Source organism: Lontra canadensis, unplaced genomic scaffold (genome assembly GCF_010015895.1).
Source record: "Lontra canadensis isolate GAN:19392208 unplaced genomic scaffold, GSC_riverotter_1.0 scaffold51, whole genome shotgun sequence".
Taxonomy (NCBI): domain Eukaryota; kingdom Metazoa; phylum Chordata; class Mammalia; order Carnivora; family Mustelidae; genus Lontra; species Lontra canadensis.
The window spans coordinates 1,004,550-1,022,304 of NW_022631045.1; the positions used below are offsets into that span (position 1 = coordinate 1,004,550).

General features: G+C 32.3%; 1 non-coding gene across 1 annotated transcript; it reads right to left on the reverse strand.

The window, feature by feature from the left end:
- Window positions 1-16,235: 16,235 nt before the first annotated feature.
- On the reverse strand, window positions 16,236-16,342 carry LOC116877403. Its single transcript, XR_004384635.1, has one exon. It is a non-coding gene; the product is annotated as a U6 spliceosomal RNA (small nuclear RNA).
- Window positions 16,343-17,755: the final 1,413 nt, after the last annotated feature.

Here is a 17,755-nt window from a genome sequence, read left to right on the forward strand (position 1 = left end):
GTGCACATAGTAGAATATTATTCAGTGATAAAAATAGCTTACAGGTAACAAAACAACATGTGTGAATCTTAAGTGTTTTTCTCTATGTGAAAAGAGACAATCTGAAGGAGCTACATACAGTATGGTTATGATTAAATGATATTCTAAAAAATGATATACTATATCATTATATATATATATATATATATATATATATATATATATATATGATAAACTATAGAGATGGTGAACAGATCAGTAGTTGCCAAAGGTTTGGTGCAAGGTCATGTGTATTGAATAGATGAAACTCAGAGGAGTTTTTTGAATGCTGAAAATATTCTACACAGTACTATAATGGTAAACAGAGGCATTAAGTATTTGTCAAAATTCAGAATTTTACAACACATACAGTAAATTTTAAAAATGCACATCAATCAAAATATAATTTAGAAGGATCTCAGGATGGAAAGTAGAATGTGATGAAATATTCTAAATATACTGAATATGAGTGAAACAACTTCACTGAAGGGGATGGTCAAATAAACACTAATGTAACTAAATTTCAAAGTGTTCAAAGGCAAAATGAATGGTACACAGGCATTGTATACTCACTGATAAAATCCCCAACCCCATTCTGAAACTTTCATACATGTATAATGGAACTGAATAATTAAACAAATGAACAGAACATTCATGAGGTGAAAAGGCTCAATTAAACCAAGTGATAGGGGATTAGAGCAGTAGAATCTGTATCAATTGATATTTAGCTTAATATTGATAAGATGGTTACATATAAGGAATATTAATAGGTAGGTCTACATGCAAACACAAGTTATTATACACACATATTTCCTTGCTTTGTCAACTGAGGAACACTGAACAAAACAACTTTCTAGTAGCCTTAAACATGTCTATCATCTAGACAGGTGTTTAATACCATTTTTCACTAAAAGACATGGATGATTCTAAGACTGGAGCAGCAAATATACAAAATGAGCATGGAGGATTTTGTAGTACCATAATTGACACAAAAAGCAAAACACAATTCCCTTCTTTGATGGAGGTATGTTAAAGTGATACACAAGCAAACTGAAAGAGTCCCAATGTCAAATCTGACATTGGATTATAACTTAAGTGTCACAACCATAGTGATATAAATAATTGAATAAATATATAAATGTGGGAGAAAGACAAATATCCTTTAAAGAAGAATTCCAAATATTATATGTAGATACTCCACCATTCAAAGATGGAGCATTACTGCTCACTCCTTAAGTGTGGGCTATGCAGAGTGACTTCTTTCTAAAGAGAAAAGGATAGAAAAGGAATAGAAAGGAATACAATTTACCATGGGAAGCCTGACAAACACTACCTGTTCCAGGTGACGAAGGTTTACATGATTTGTTTTTGCCTAGATAATTTCCCTTGCTATAATGTCATGAATATCACAATTTACACTATGATTATCCTCTCAAAATATGTTGCCCCAGTCTAGTCATGTGAAAAAAATTATACAAATCTTAATTGAGGGCTATTCTAAAAATACCTATTCCTGAAAAATACCTCTCAAAATGCTCAAGGTCATCAAAAACAAGGAATGTCAAAGAAACTGCCAAGCCAAGAGGATCCCACGAAAGCACAAACAAATAATAAATATAATGTGTTTCCTCCCTATGGGATCTTGGAAGAGTTAAAGACATTAGGGAAAAAGTAAGAATCTAACACATGAGATTTAATAAGAATTATCTTTTTTTTTTTTTTTTTTTTTTTTTTACTGGCTGTGACAAATGTATCAGGACAAAGTAAGATGTCAAAAATAAGGGAAACTGGATGTGCATATACAGGGACTCTATTATCTTTACAATAACTATGTAATTCTAAAACTGCTCTATTACAAATATTAAAAATAAATGTCAAAATATGTATATGATGGAGCGTATATATGGAGAATATTATTACTAAAGAAATAATATACTTAAAGTTTTATCTAACAAAATATATTTCTAATGGATTACAGTGGTTCATGTACACATCCATTTTAGAGGAAAAAAACAAGTGAAAAGTGATATGTATTTAACCTCTGAAGTAGAATACAGAACATAACTAAGAATTAATTTGATCTATTACCTTAATAATTTTTCCAGGTTTCTATCACTGCATTGTCCACATTTATGTTTTTTATATACATGTATATTGCTTCTGATAATTTATGAGTTTCAACATCTGAGAAGGGTATATTTTCCAACTTTGTATTCCAGCATTTAACATAATGCATGGTTTGTTAGTCAAGCAATATTTATTGAAATAATGACCAAATGAATAAATAAGGACAGATTTTATAAGCCTACAGCACTAGAAATAATATCAAAACATGATCAGATAGGACTATAGAATAGTTTAAGTTGTTAGGAACCAAACACCTTTCATTGACAATGTCAAAAATATATTTTATTATGGCTACTGCCTTGCAAAAATCATGTAAGATTTTTTTAATAGATACAATAAATCAAACCAACATAATTTTAAAATAGGAAATTGAGATCAAGAAAATATGTATTTAAAAAAGTAACATGGATGCATATATCAAATTAGCAGATAAAAATATATTTAAATGTCTTTATATCTTCCAAAATTCATCTGCAAATATACGCCCAAGGTTTTTATTAGATGTTTCAATTCAGAAACATAGTATTTGAAAAAATTTGGAGTCAATTATGTAAAAACAGCATTTTCTAAGGATACATTATTTATAATGTGAAACCAGTATAAAACATCCCCATGAGTACTGATAGTGCAAGATCTATGTCATGTATTAAATATATCTTTATATGTACCCTAGTAAATAACACAACGGCAACTTTCATAGGATAGTTTGTGTGGTGTTTTAACATGTAGGCATAGGACATTGCTTCAAAGTACAGTTCAGCCAAAGTAACCAAACCAGAAGTCAACAGGAATTACAATAAGCATTTACTTTGTATGACTTAGGTGAATCTAGCAATAGAATTTACAGTATCAGGAAAAATGGTTGGATTTAATGTTTTAGGTAGTCTTCTATAAATACTAGTTGTCTCAGAAGTGCTTTTGAAAGACATTGGTAGATAGTTATTGACAACCTATCTACTTGACAAGTATCTGAAATATAACTACTCTACGTTATTTCAAAAAATAATCAGGTACTTTAACCATTAGCTGATATGAGACTACATAAATGATACTCTCTTGTAGAAATTAAGGAGTCTAAAAGACACATTTAATTAGAAAAAAAATACATACTGTGAAGATTAAAATTTTTTCCAAAAATGTATTATGGATTTACTTTAAAATTAAGACCTGTGGAATCCTAACAGTCTTGATTTCTATGCTGTAGAGCAAAGAGAAATGAATTTATCCTGGAAGTATAATAAAACAGGTGAATAAAACAATGAATTCAGACATTAAAAATTCTCACTAAAGTGTCCACAAAATATGAGCCTGTGATCAATGTAATTTCCACTGTAGTCTTTAAAATAAGAGAATTTGAAATTTATTCATCTAGGTAAGTAAATAAGTTGCTTTTCTACATGTTAGTACCCTTAACCTTGTTATATGTTGAACATCTGCCAAAAATCATGACATTAATTTTAGAATAGCATAGACTCTTTTGTGGATGTTGTTAAAGAAGAATGTTGGTAGTCCAGCAAGACAATTTATGTAAAGAATATTGTCTATATATAACTATTTCCATATGGAAGATCATATGATCAGTTCATCCTAAAGTGACAGCAAGTTTTCAGGAATTAATGACAAAGGATAGGGACTGTAATGCATTAGTTTTAACTCTCCAGAAATTACTCTGATTTTTCAAAAAAAAAATTACTACACACTGATTCTTGCGATCAGATCCTGTCTCTGTTACTGGGATACCATCTTTCCTATGACTCAATCTGTAACTTGGCACATTTGAATTACTGAAGGATAATACACACACACACACACAAAATCAATTAAAGAAACCAAAAATAAGGATTTTATTGTCTTCCTGTGGTATGCAATATAAAACTGTTCTTACAACTTTGTCCTTACTACTGTGTATTTGTCTCTGCTTCCTACTGGAAGGGGCTGTATAAAACATGAGACTATTTCTAATTACATTTCTTCTAGGCATTTGGCACAAAAATCTGACAATTTTAAGTCTTCAATAAATGTTTCCTAAATTCAAAACAAATCCTTCTGTCCTATGAATTTCATTTCATTAATATATTCATAATCTGCCCCCTTCACCCCGATTATTATAGTCTCCACTGTGATTCTGCCTCTTCCCGTATTACTTCTTTTCAATCTCCTCTCTGTTTTGCAACCAGAGTGATTTCTAACCATCATCTTTTATCTTCTAATCCGATAGGTAAGAACCCTCAGTGGCTCACTACTGCTCTTGAGAGGAAGTTAATTTCTTTTCAGTCACAATCTACAATTTTTCATCTAGCCACCCAGCTAACACTACCAGTTTGATCTTCTTATACCTACTATTGCACATCTGTACTCCAGACACACCAAACTCTGTCATGTTCTTGAACATCTCCTTCCATTTATTTACCTCAAAAGACTGTGCTATCTTTTGACTGAAACACCCTCCCCTTAAACTATACCTACCTAACACCAGTCCATTCTCCAAGTCTTGGGCTAGGTATCTATAAGATAAGAGAGCAAGTACAAATGCAATAAAACTTTATAAAAAGTAAAGTAGGGACTTCCAGTTTCCAGTTCCACCTGAGGGCTTCTTGGAAGTCATCCCTCTACCTGTCCTAATAACATGGAAGAGCTGAACAGATTGAAAATTCTACCCTTTCAAGATCTGAAGAGGAGGGGAAGAGACAGGGAAAACTGCTTCCCCAAGACTGGAGTGACAGATGAATAGAAAGAATCACAGATTTGGATATGCTTCTTTTTCTATTTTCTCAAAGAACTGTGTTACCATTCCCTAAACTGGTGTTAAAATTCACCAATGAAGTAATCGTATGGAGATTTCTTTATTTAAAATTTTCAGGAGGCGGTCAAAAGGTACAGCTTTCCAGCTTGATTTAGTTTCTAAATTTTTTGATTTGTTCTTTATTTTTATTATTAAATTATTTTTATGATTTTGTTCCTGTGAAATACATTTAGAGTATGTCCCAGCCTATGACTTATCTAAGCAAATGTCCCATGGGTACCTGAAAAAATAGGTAGACTTTCTATAAATAGTTACTAGATCAATTCAGATGTCATGTAGATTTTCAGTAAATTTTTTTTTTCTGTTATTGTTCTTTTTTTGAGAAAAGGATGGTAAACTCTTAGTATATTTTTGGACTTTTCTATTCTTTTACTTCTACGAGCTTTGTCATACATACTGAAACTTTACTAATAGCCACATACATATTTATGATTGCAATGTCTTTGTGAAGAATTAATAATTTCACCAATTTTGTCATTTTATATCTCTGGCAATATTCTTTGTCTTGAAGTCCACTTGGCCAAACATTAATATGCTTTTTTATGTTTGATTTGGTCATGGAAATAAGTTTTGCCACCTTTATATTATATCTCTTCATATTTATAGTGCATTTATGAGTAATAGGATATAATTGGGCCTATAAAAAAAATTTCCAGGATAACTATCTCTTCTGTGTAGTCAGTGTTTAGTCTATTTACCTGTAATGTAGTGGTTGATGGAGTTGGTTTTAAGTCTTTCACTTTGTCATTTTTCACTTGTCCTGTCCTTTCCTGAATTCTGTTGAGATGATCAAAATTTTATAGTACTCCATGCTATCTCTTCTATTAGGTTTATGATTATATATCTTTGTACATAATTTTCATTGCTTTAGACAGCATAATATGTATCCTCATCACAGTCTATCTTGAATTATCACTATTTCACATATAAGAAATCACATTATAATATCATTTACTCACCTTCCCATTTCCTACCTGCTTTATTATTTCTACATTATTTTAACCAAGGAAAATTTATTCATATGGCAGAAGTCAGAAGGAGGGGAATAAAAGTAATGTGGTCTCATATTAATGACATACATTTAGGAAAGTGACTATATCTGCTGGATAGATGATATAATCAGAGAAGAGAACCATAGGCTTTGTATTTAGTAATACCTTATTTATATAGTATTGTGGTACCTTTAAAATTATTTTAAATATTAAATATGTTAAAGGAATAATGGCAGAAAAAGTGAGTTATATCTACTTTTACTGATATAGGAAAAATGCTTAGTATATATTAAGTACTAGAATACACTGAAACAAATATGTATTTCATGCTTGAAACTGCATAGAAAGAGGTTGGAAAAGATACCAAACTATCAACTGCAATTATTGTTAATAGAATTTTAAGAAATTATTACTTTTTCTTAAAGATTTTATTTATTTATTTATTTGACACAGAGAGAAGGGGAGAGAGCAAGTAGGGGGAGGCAAGGGAGAAACAGGCTCCCCGCTGAGCAAGGAGCCTGATATATGACTTGATCCCAGGACCCTAGGATCCTAACTTGAGCTGAAAACAGCCACTTAATCAACTGAGCCACGCAGGCGCCCCAAGAAATTATTACTTTTAAAATAACATTTCTCGGGACGCCTGGGTGGCTCAGTTGGTTAAGTGGCTGCCTTCGGCTCAGGTCATGATCCCAGCATCCTGGGATCGAGTCCCACATCGGGCTCATTGCTCAGCACGAAGCCTGCTTCTCCCTCTGCCTCTGCCTGTCACTCTATCTGCCTGTGCTCACTCTCTCTGACCAAAATAATAATAATAATAATAAAAAAAAATTAAAAATAACATTTCTCTATTTTGAATTAAAAAAAATAACATTTCTCTATTTTTGAATTTGTTATCTTTGAATTAATAAAAAATTGGGAGGGGAGATGAACCATGAGAGACTATGGACTCTGAAAAACAACCTGAGGGTTTTGAAGGGGCAGAGGGTGGGAGGTTGGGGGAACCAGGTGGTGGGTATTATGGAGGGCACACATTGCATGGAGCACTGGGTGTGGTGCAAAAACAATGAATTCTGTTACGCTGAAAATAAATTTTTTAAAAAAGTGCAAAAAAGAAAAAAAATACGATTTAAAAATTAGAGTAAAATCAAAGATAAACAGGGGTGCATGAGTGGCTCAGTTGGTTAAGCATCCGACTCTTGGTTTCAGCTCAGGTCATGATCTCAGGATCCTGGGATCCAGCCCCATGTCAGGTTCTGTGCTCAGCAGGGTCTGCTTGTCCCTCTAGTTCGACTTCTCCCATCTTTCACACTATCTCTTTCACTCTCTGTCTCTCTCTCAAGTAAATAAATAAACAAAAATCTTAAAAAGTAAATCAAAGATAAAACAATAGGAAAGTGGAGAAAAGAGAATGACAAAAATAAAACCAAATCACTATCACAAATATATTTTAGAATATTCAGACTTTTTTAGTGTGTTAATAGTCTAAATAACTAGAGCCAGTAAAGATGAAGGTTTTGAAGGACAGAAGAAATATTTCAGATCATCTCTAGTGTTTGTCTAGAGGATGTCAGTAAGGAATGCTATCCAGTTCATCTACCAATTCTGATTTTGTCCAATCCATCACTTCTGTGATTAGAAGTAGAGGACATCAGAATGTTATTTTATTTGTAAATTAGGGTGTGGAGAGAAAGAAAAATTAGGGAATTCTTAATGGCTTCTACTTAGTAAATGAAAAGTCTAGTTTATTACAGAGGCTGAAGTTAATTTGATAGAGAATTTAATGAAATAGATAAGGATCTAGAATAATTAATAAGGAGAAAAAGAAAAGTAAAATAGCAATCAGCAATGAGCCAATTATAAGTCTGGAATTCACTTTTAAATGACCTAATTTTTCTGGTGCATTCTCTTGGACCCATAGAATATGTTGTTCCATATTCAGATTTTTAGTTTAAACTTTTTCACATCTCTGTGTTTTCTTTCTATTGCCTGTTCTGGTCCCTACCTCCTCTTCTTGGACATTATGTGCTAATATTTCCCAATATGAACCTCCTACTAAAAGTGTTTAAGAAAAAAAGAAAAAATTGAATTACTTTGGCCAATAAGTAATAGCAAGCTACATGTGTTTTTCCCCAAGAATATAATTTACATATATCGTGTCCAATAGAATACATATTGCCTGCTCACTTGCTTACTCTTTAAATGTTGTTAGAGAGCAGAGAATGTCCTTTCCTTTAAACCTGCATCAAATTGGATAAAAGTACTGTTACTGGATGCTACCAAGGCTTACTACTTGCATGCCAAGGAATGTAATAAACTTCCTTCTAATATCTCATCTGTTAAAAGCAGTTGCTCCAAGTGTACCTGAAACATACTTAAGTCTCCCAGAATAGGTTGGAGGAAGAATTGTTAAGAAGTGAAAATAAAAATAAATTCCATAAGCCTAAATAATTATTAATATTTTATTAATAATAATATTCTGGGCAGAATATAGTTTCAGGAGATATGTCCATTAATAAGGCTCCATATCCTAGCATCCTGACTATTATAAAAAGACAAAAGTAGGCCCAATTATGTTAGTCTTCTCTGATTTTGGTAAGATTCTAAAATACTCACCATCCCCCTCCTGGTTTTATTTATGCACCTTACTAATTTCAAACCGATCCTCTCAATTAAGAACACAGAGCTGAACTAATTTTTCCAATTTTGACCTCATTTCTTCTACTGTGATGCAGATTCTATTTTCCACCTCTTGGTGGAAGTTGGTCAGTGATCTAACAGTGGGAGATTAAGCTATCATGGACTATAGTCTTAGCCCTTGAATTAATAACTGGGGCAAAACCAGGTGAGGTCTCAGGTCACGTTCAATTGTTCATAAAGGAGGAAGCACACAAAAAGGGAGTTCCTTTGGTGATTATCTTCTCTAAACACTTTTACCATCTGACCTTGTATATTCATTTATTCATTAATGCCACTAATATTTAATGAATAATTACCATGCAGCTTTCTAAGCAATGAATAATACATGCAAATTCCCTGATTTCGTAAGTATAGACAGATAATATACAAGTAAGGAAATATACAGTATCAGGTAGTGAGAACTGTTATGAGTTATAACAAAATATGTATACTTTGTTACATATTGTTTTTAAAAATCAATTCCCTCTAGATTTAAAAATGTGTGACATATATTAAGATTAAATCCTTAAAAAAGAAAAACTTTTAGACAATCTGATCAGCCAAATCAACTGATTTCTAGGAATGCCATTATTTCTACCAAGAGCCAAGCTCCCTATTTTTACATTCCTAAACTTATTAGCAATGAAAACCATCAGTTATAGATTTGGATAATCAGTTTTAGATAGCAGCTTAGAAAAAATCCTGTCATTCTATATGATAACCCTCCAATTATAATGATGGAAATGCTTCCTGAAATTATATTACATTTGTTTTTAGCCACATTAGCTTGGTTTTCTCTCATCTAACACAGGTTATATACCAATGTTCTATTGATGAACAGTCTATATTAGAATAGTCATTTCCCTTAATTTGACCAAGGAAATTACCTTATGCAACTAAAAAATCTTTTATAAATCACATCATGCTCTTCTCTAATATTATGTTCATTGTCAACTAATAATGTTTACATACACTTAAGTAACTTTAACTTTTTAGGGTTTTTATTTTCTGCATGAGATATTGGAAACTTAGTTTTTCCAATCCTATGAATCACACAAAATAAAAAGGATTACATAAACTTTTAAAAATTATTGCTAGCAGCAATGGCCACGGTCGCCAAACTGTGGAAAGAACCAAGATGCCCTTCAACAGAAGAATGGATAAGGAAGATGTGGTCCATATACACTATGGAGTATTATGCCTCCATCAGAAAGGATGAATACCCAACTTTTGTAGCAACATGGACAGGACTGGAAGAGATTATGCTGAGTGAAATAAGTCAAGCAGAGAAAGTCAATTATCATATGGTTTCACTTATTTGTGGAGCATAACAAATAACGTGGAGGACAAGGGGAGATGGAGAGGAGAAGGGAGTTGAGGGAAATTGGAAGAGGAGGTGAACCATGAGAGATTATGGACTCTGAAAAACAATCTGAGGGTTTTGAAGGGGCGGAGAGTGGGAGGTTGGGGGATCCAGGTTGTGGGTATTGGAGAGGGCATGGATTGCATGGAGCACTGGGTGTGGTGCAAAAATAATGAATACTGTTACGCTGAAAAATAAAAAAAATTAAAAAAAAATTATTGCTAGCTTTAGACCCATATTTCAAAATATTGAGATCCCTTTTATGCTTGAAACTGTAATATTGGATGTTATCTATTTTGTTCTTTCATTATTTAAATTATCAATATCTTAATATATTGAGAAATATTAATTGACAGATTTCACAGAGTAACCTGAACGCCATCAGAAGTCATCCTAAATTCTGCCATTTAATAAATCATTGACTCATATCAACCTGGAAGTTATCACTGGGTATTCTGAACCCATACATAGCTGCTAATTAGTATAAGTAATGGTATTAGTCACAGTATGTGTATGACAAGGTGAACTCTACTATAAATAAAGCCTAGAGAGGCTATCTAAAGAAGCACCAATTAATTAATCCCCAAAAAGCAAGGAGGAACCACTCCTGCTCTATTATAGTGGTCTGTGGACTTGTGATGGCAGCTGAGTACCAGGAACCCTGGGATGAGCTTTATGATAGTGTAACAGGTATGGAATATCAGTAGTTTATATTTCCAAGCCTTTGGAAGTATGAAGCTTTATTAAACAATACTAAATAATACAGAAAATGTTGAACATCTTTGGCCACACATTCCCTTCCTGATCATGGGCTGAGTACATGCTGACACCTGCCCATTATCACCCATTTTCTGCCTGCTTTTTTGCATCTACCCACCCCACCACCCTCCCCCACCCACCAACATCTCTCTATAAAACTGTTGGTGTCTATCCTATGGGAAGGGAGGTCAGTTGTAAGGCTTGAGCCTGCCACCTCCCCCAGCTCCTGGCACCCAAAATAAATTTCTCTTCTCTTTTCCAAACCCTCCTCTCTTCAGTCATTGGCTTCTCTTGCAATAAGTTTATCCAAGTTTGTTCAGCAACAGTGTTGGCAAACATAGCCAAGAGCTTTGCTTTCAATTTGTACAACCCCCTCAGGATTCCTCAGGACAGAATACTTGGCATCCACAGTGCCAGGACTTACCTCTTCATTTCCTGACTTAGCAGGTATGCCAGGATCATTTGGAAACACTGTGTGTGTGTGTGTGTGTGTGTGTGTGTGTGTATGAAATTTATAATCTTGATTCAATCTTTCATAGCCACATTAAAATGTTTTCCTTTCTACTTTCTTTGTATTACATAATACAGAAAAATAGAGTCAATTTAGTATGAATTTCTACTTCCTAAACCCCATTATTTTATAAAATTTTTAGAAATTTGCATATATAATAACATTAAAATCATGACCCTAATAGCAAAGAATTAAATCTAACATAATTTATTAGATATTTAAAAAAAATTGTAATAAAATATAGGGTAAACAACTGGATTCATCAAGCAAAAACAAATTAATCAAATAAATTATATTGTAATTCAATGTTAAAGTGAAAGGAAAATTTTCATAGCACTAGCATAATAAGTATAATACACCATCATGTTCTAAGTATAAAATTAGGAAATGCCAAATTCTCACTTCATTTTAGAGAAACCAACTTATGATAGAGGAAAATAAAGGATAAATTGAAAATATATATATATATAAATTCCAAATCATTGTTTCAATTCAAATCTACTAAATATATGATTATTCTTGTTTTTTAACTTATTAGTTCCAAGATATACATGTTGACAACAAATGTCATATTCACACAAGTTCAAAATCTGGGTACATTTCTTGAATTCCATCTACTTTCTTTATAACTACATTGTATAAAGAAAACAACTGATGAAAAGGTTTTTAAACTTAATTTTTTTAACTTAAACTTTCTCTATTTGACAAATCTTTGTTTTTCCTCTGCCACCACCAACCCAAAACACAACCCATTACATATTTTTCTGTGTAGTTATTCTTTGAAATAATTAGTTTTCTGCCTAATAAGTGGCTGATAACATGTCATAATGTAGCTTGTCAAGTGCCAAATGACTCTCCAAGTCCTCCAAGCATTAGAAGGAAATGAAATCACTCATCTAGATACAATTTTGCATGAGTAAAGTTCAAGAACTCACAGAATAAATTTACAGTGTTAATGAAGGCCATGTATAAAGGCAATACTAGTGGTATCTTTGCTATTCTATCAACATTAATAGAAATCAGCTACGTTAAGTTGGAACAAGTATTTAACAAGAGGGGAAAAAAGAATCTTGTGTAAACACAAGACTTCAGCTTTTTTCATATACTTATATCCATATCCTTCATTATTGTCATTATTGCTATTATTGACCATCGATTTTTCCTCATTTAAGCAGTATTTTTTAGAGAAGCTTTAGTTTCATAACAAAATTGTGTAGAAAGTACAGAGAGCATTTTTTTTTCACCTGTTAGCCATCTATATGTCTTCTTTGAAAAAATGTCTATTTGTGTCTTTTGCCCTTTTCTTAACCAGATTATTTGTTTTGGAGAGTGTTGAGTTTGATAAGTTCTTTCCATATTTTGGATACTAACCCTTTATCAGATATGCCATTTGCAAATATCTTCTCCCATTGCCTTTTAGTTTTATTGTTTTTGTTTGTTTGTTTGTTTATTTAGTCTTGAAGTCCCAATAGTTCATTTTTGCTTTTGTTTCGCTTGCCTCTGGAGATGTGTCTAATAAGAAATTGCTACTGCCAATTTCAATGATCAAGAAAATACAAATCAAAACTCCAATGAGATATCACATAACACTAGTCAGAATGGCTACAAATAACAACACAGGAAACAACAGATGTTGGCGAAGATGCAGAGAAAGGAACACTCTTATGCTATTGGTGGGAATGCAAACCGGTGCAGCCATTCTGGAAAACAGCATGGAGATTCCTCAGAAAGTTAAAAATAGAACAACTTTATGATCCAGCAATTGCACCACTAGTTTTACCCAAAGGATACAAAAATACTGATTTGAAGGGGCATATGAACCCATTGTTTATAGCAGCATTATCAACAACAGCCAAGCTATGAAAGAGCCCAAATAGCCATCAACTGATGAAGAGGTGATGTGGTATATATATTCCATTATATATACAGTGAATGGAATACATATATAATGGAATGGAAGGAATATATATATTTATATAGAAAATATAAAATATATATATTTTGTTTATATATTTATAAATAATATTTATAAATAGATATAAATATATGTTTATATATTTATAAATGCATATTTATAAATATATATATGTACATACATATTTATATGTACATTAAACAAACTGAGGGCTGAAGAGGAGGTAGGCAAGGGATAAGTTAATGGATGATGGGTATTAACTCTAAATTCTACTCCTAAAACTAATATTCATTGTATGTTAGCTAATTGGAATTAAAGTAAAACTTGAAAAAAATGAAACAAAGGAAGTACACTGAGTTCCCATATACTACTATCCTACCCCATACATATAGATGCCACAAACTCCCCCACTATAAACATTTGTACCACTCTGGTATTGAATCTTGATTTGGGTGGAGGCTGTACGTGGGGACAGAGGTAAATGTGAATTTGATTTTGATGTATTTTTTTTATTTTTTGTTTTTTTGAGATTTTATTTATTTGACAGAGAGAGACAAAGAGAGAGAGGGAACACAAGCAGGGGGAGCAAGAGAGGGAGAAGCAGCCTTCCTGCCAAGCAGGGAGCCTGATGTGGGCCTTGATCCCAGGACCCTGGGATCATGACCCCAGCAAAAGGCAGCTGCTTATCAACTGAGCCACCCAGGAGACCTTGATGCATTTTTTTTTTTTTTAAGATACAAACAAGCAATCTTTTATTTGCAACAACTCTTATATGGATGTAGAATACATTAATAAAAACTTTAAATATAATTTTAGTGTCACATGAAGTTTTGTATGTCAAAGTATAAAATTAACAATGCTTATATTGCATATAATTTTTGTTCAAAAATGTATAAGAACTGTAACTTTCCAAGAAATTAATTTTCTTTGTTCTTTTTTCTCAATACTTTTGAAAATCTGAAAAACTAATAGGAAAGCAATCTTTAATTATTAAATATAAATATTTAGGATGACTTTTCTTCATAAATGGATATCCATTTGTCTTTGAAGGTGCCCAGACATCTTAATCACATTAAAAAGAACTCATACCTTATAACTTAAAATGTAATTTTTTTTGCCAAAGAGGTAGATATCATTCTTCTAATAAACATTTTAAGTTAAATTTTATTCTATAGTCTGTGATTGAGAATTAAAATATGCTTTCCTTGGCCTTTAGGGTTTTTATCTATAAAATAGACACATAAAATATCCAGTAAGTTTTGCTCTGTATAGTAACACCTTTCACAACAGAATAAACAAATTCAAATATATTTTATCTTCTTGAAATTTCATAATGTAGTACTTAGGTAATCCGAAGGATTTATCTACTATCTATTCTTTAATTTAGCAGCCAAAGTTGTTACAATTTTCATATAATTTGTATATCAAAACTCAATGCTTCAAATAGAATATTTCCACTGAGTTTAGCACTGATAACACTTGTCTCTGTCAGAAAGCTTTTCCTGCTCAATTCTTTCATTTTACTTTTGACTTGAAGGCTTATCCACTTTTGTCTTGATATAAGGTAGTTAACATATTTGAACATTTTATTAAGACAAACAAAATTTTTATGTAAATGTTCATGTGAAAGAAATGTCTATCCCTCTAAGTGTTCAGAAGTAGGATGTGATTATCACAATCTGACTGACTTCAGATTTTTGTTGAGAAAGCTTGTGTAGGCAGCTATTTTTTCTGAAAATCACTGAACTTCAATATTAATATGATGGTGTAGAAAAATGCATAATTTTATTGGCTTTTTTCATGTTCATGATTTGATGTCAGTTCAGTCAAATACATACTTATTTTATTGCATATATTTAATATATTTAATATATTATTTATATATTGTATTATTTTATTATAATTATGTTATATATTATAGTATTTAATATATTACATATATTTATCTTAATAAATATATCAGATATTAAATGTCCAAAATTTCCAAAAAGTTTACATTTATTTTACATTTTATTAATATTCATTTTCTAATTCAACAAATATTCACTGAGCATCTGCTGTGTTGTCTATACTTTTCTAATTATTGGGGATTCAACAAGGACCAAAAGAGGGGAAAGCCCATGAATTCAATTTGTTGTTTAGAGAGAGGTTCTTCAAAATAAGCATCCACACAAAAAAAGGATATAGAATGTTAGACGGTGAAACATAAGGTGACAAACAAAACAGGGAAGTGACAGTCAAAAGCAAATGGGATGTTTTATGGCCTTTTCCTCCCCTCACTGGTCAAAGGGTCATGGTCATTTTTGTTAGGAGTGTCCAGATTAGATCACATGAGAAAGAAGAGATATTTTAGTAAAGGCCTGAACAGATGGGTGAACATGTTGTGAAAATCTGGGATAAATATTTAGTATAAGAAACTAAAGGTTTCAGTCAAGAAGCCCTGAAATATGAACATGCATGCCTGCAATATTTAAGAAAAATGCAAAAATGCCAATCTTGTGCTCCCTGGGAAATTATTGGGAAACTACATCTAAGAAAAAAATGGTTGGGTAGAGGACAAAATAGGACATTGTACAGTTTGTCTTTTACTATGAGTGAAACAGAGCACATAGCATGACTTTGACAGAGGAGTAACATGATGTGACTTAAGTTACTAAGATTGCTTTGGCCAATGTGCTGAAAACTGGCACACAGTGGGAATGCAAAAGTAAATGCAAGATGGAAGTTTAAGAGGATATTTCAATAACTATGGAAAGAAATGATGGTGGCTCAGACAGGCATAGTTTGGGTTTGCTCAATGGGTAAGGAAAAAAATTCTGAGAATAAGTTAAAGAATATCCTTAAAGAAGGATATTCTTTAAGAATTTAAGAAATAAGAATTCCTTAAAGAAGGAAATCTATATGTATAATATTTTATACTTTATACTAATATATACACATATGTAAGAACTAAAATAACACATGGTCCTATAAATAATTGCAACTTTCACTTTTTGAATAAATTTTCTGACAGTAGAATAGTGTCCTTTTTCATTTAGGAGTTGTTATGTTGGTTGTTGTTGTTTGTTTTAAATATGAAATGCTTCACAAATTTGCATGTTCTCCTTGTATAGGGGCCATGCTAATCTTTTCTGTATCATTCCAATTTTAGTTTATGTGCTGATGAAGGGAGCACATGGTAGTTATATTGTTAAAATTACAACTAGTCTCCTGTCTCTGGGCCATTCCTATCTCATACCATGGGTTGTGATGATTCATACAAAATCTCATTTCTAGTTAACAGTTTAAGATGAGAGAAAATATGTGTGTATGTAGTATTTAACCAAGACCCATATAATTCAGTTTCTGCTTACAACTAATAAAAGTCAAATACAAAAGAATTTTCATCAATTTTACTAAGAGGGCTCTGTCTCTGCCAATATCCTATACAGACCAGTCTTTAAAAAAAAAAATTCTACCTATTGCTTTACCAAAAAACCACACTTTTTAGCTATTTTGTATAGACTTTGGAAAAAGATATATAATTTACATTACTTTAGAAGAGGGTAATTCCTCCCCACCCCCATTTTTCCCCAAATCATCACGGTCCTCCTCTTAAAATATGTTAGATTACAAGTTGTCTGTTTGATGCCACTACTCCCACACAAGGTTGGTAAAATTGTTTTTCATGATTCACCCCCCCTGTATTGTTCCACATGAGATATGGTCAAGAAAGGAAAGCGGTAAGATTCAGGAGATGGAAAAGCAGCAGAGATCATTACTCTTGGTATGTTGTGGTATACAGGCATGATGATAAATAGGGCAGCTATAATGTGTTTCCTCCTATTTTAGAGCTGACCCATAAGAGGACAAAACCTGTTACTTAGACCTATAAGACTGACAGTTCCCTTTGAAGCAGTGGTTTTCACAGAGAAACAGTTTTAAAAAGTGGCTTCTTAAACTTTCTTGAAAGTTCTAGATCTTCATAAGCTCCCCTCTCATGGTTGTATTTCAGCTTCCAGATATGCAAGGTTTCTCAGACTTTCTGTAAGTTCCAACTTGTCTATCACTACTTATGCTTCAGAAAGCTAAGGTGACCTTTATTTCAGTTCTCTGGCTGTCCCCCTTCCACCCACATCATTTCCAGAGGTGCACTTCCCAATTCCTCCTACATTTCAGGAAACTCCAATTTCTACATTGAATTTCTTGCTCTGACAATACTTCTACCGAGTGCTATATGTATGCAATGATACATCCCTCTGACTTAATCAACTGATGTGAGTTTTCTTCTTAACCATTTCATATTCCATATGATGTAGACTATAGAAGTTTACATCAAACTGACAATAGACATTAAAGATGTCATTTATTGACCAGCATATATAATAATACTTACTGGTAACATTTTCAGAGTTGTAACTATAGGTGAAGCATAGAGTTAAAACTCAGCACAAGCCAGTATAGTGGATATAGTCAATATTCTCACTCGAAGTAAAGAAATCAAGGCTTAAAGATTGTAAGATCAAAGAGATGTTGCAAAATAGTAATTCAAATAGAACTATTCTAAAACTGAGCTATGTTACAGACATATATCGTAAACTATTTCATA